The sequence below is a fragment of the Rhea americana genome, unplaced genomic scaffold (assembly GCF_003343005.1).
Source record: "Rhea americana isolate MKP2758 unplaced genomic scaffold, rheAme1 scaffold_136, whole genome shotgun sequence".
NCBI classification, from domain to species: Eukaryota; Metazoa; Chordata; class Aves; order Rheiformes; family Rheidae; genus Rhea; species Rhea americana.
Window position 1 is genome coordinate 2,616,833 of NW_028185439.1, and position 1,770 is coordinate 2,618,602.

Genomic DNA, 1,770 nt, shown 5'->3' on the forward strand with positions numbered 1-1,770 from the left:
GCGACGGGCCTGACCCCGGCGGAACTGGAATCGGCAGGGCTGGGGCAGGGCTGGGCATCCCACCCATCCCTGCCAGAGGCACGAGCAGACGGGACGGGGGCCGGGACAGGGGACTCCGCGCGGACACTGCCACCTCCCTCCTGCYGCCCGCCCGCCGTGCCCCCGCCCCGCTGAAAGGAGCCCTCCGGGGCCCCGCAGCCCACGGTGGGGCTGCCAGGGGCTCTGCAGCGGAGAATACAGGCACTTCACCTTGAACATAAAGAGACGGATTGCGTTTGTCACATACAGGAGTCAGAGAGGGGTTAGTGTTGATTCAAAAAGAGGGGAAAAGGCGCTCGGGGAAAGGCCGGGGCTGGTGCGGAGGGTTAGGGGCCGTCTCGACGCTGCTGCGGCTCTACGAGCGCAGCTGGGCGCAGGCACGCGCCGCTGTCGCTGCAGCAGCCGTCAAGGCCTGAAAACATAAAACCAGAGAAAAGAAAGAAGAGGGGAAGGCGGGGACGGCCCATGCCGGGGTGGGGGGTGTCTGGCTACGGGGCGGAGAGGGAGGACGGGGWGGGACATGGAGGCGGGGATGGAAATCGGGAGCCAAAGAAAAGAACAAACTACGAGTCTAAAATGTGGTGCAAGCGCCCTACGCGGCTGTCCGCTAGCATGGCATAATGTCCGGAGCAGCCCAGAGAGGGAGTCACATCAGGTCTACACAGATTTGCCTTCCCATATATACAACCTCTACTGGAGTTAACAGCTGAATTGAGATTTGTTTCGGTTCCTCTGGCCTCAGTTGCCGTTTGAATGCTAGAGCCCGTCCTCCCCGCCTCGCCGGCGCCGGGCGCATGCAGCCCTGCCTGGCCTGCCCTGGGGATCAAAAGGGTTTGGAGGTCTGCTTGAAGATGAAGCCTCTATGGGCCAGTGTCTTCATGATGTTGGCGATGTTCTTACAGTCGTCTGCGGAGAGAGCACAGAAGCGCCGGGTTAGAGCCAYGCTCCGGCCCGCAGGCGGCGTGGGGTAGCTGGGACGTCACTCAGCCCCGGCCCTCGAGGGCAGAGGTTTTGCCCGGAACTGCCCGGCCCCCGCGTCCCACCAGCCCCGGCACAGGTGCCRCTGGAGGCCCCCGGCCTGGTCCGCAGGCCGGCACCGACCCTCCGCCTGGGACCCCCAGAGAGGACGTGGATCCAGGCGGGGATGCAGGCGGGCTCAGCCCCGCTAGCCTCCCCCAGGCAGGGGGTCAGCCCCACGGCGGCCCCAGCCAGGGCTCCCCAGCCCCACGCTGGGGACCAAACCCGGCTGCTGACCCTGCTGGGGGCAGGAGCGGGGCAGCACCTTCGCCCCGGGTGCCCTGCAGCGGCRTGGGGTGAGTGTGGGGCCACCTGCCCCATCGCCCCGCACCCCTTGCAGGGGTGCCGGAGGCCGGGCCCCCGTCACAGCCCGGGCACGGCTCTGAGCGGGGCCGGGGCCGCTGCCACCGGGGGCCCACTCCGGGCAGCCGGACGGGGGCGGCGGGCGGCGTTCCCGCAGGCCGAGCCAGCGCCGCCTCCCGGCCCGCCGCTGCCTCCCGGCGAGCCCAGCGCCGGCCCCGGCCGGCTCCCCCTTCCAGCTCCCCTCTTCCAGCTCCCTCCGTCCCGCCGGCGGCTGTGGGCCGCTGGCAGCCCGCAGCGGGGCTCTCACCGCAGCCCACGCCTGGCTGCGCCGGGGCACGGGGACGCCAGAGCCCTTCTCCGTCGGGCAGGCACAGTCCTCCCCTTCCCCTCGTCCTCGCTGGGCAGAGGCCG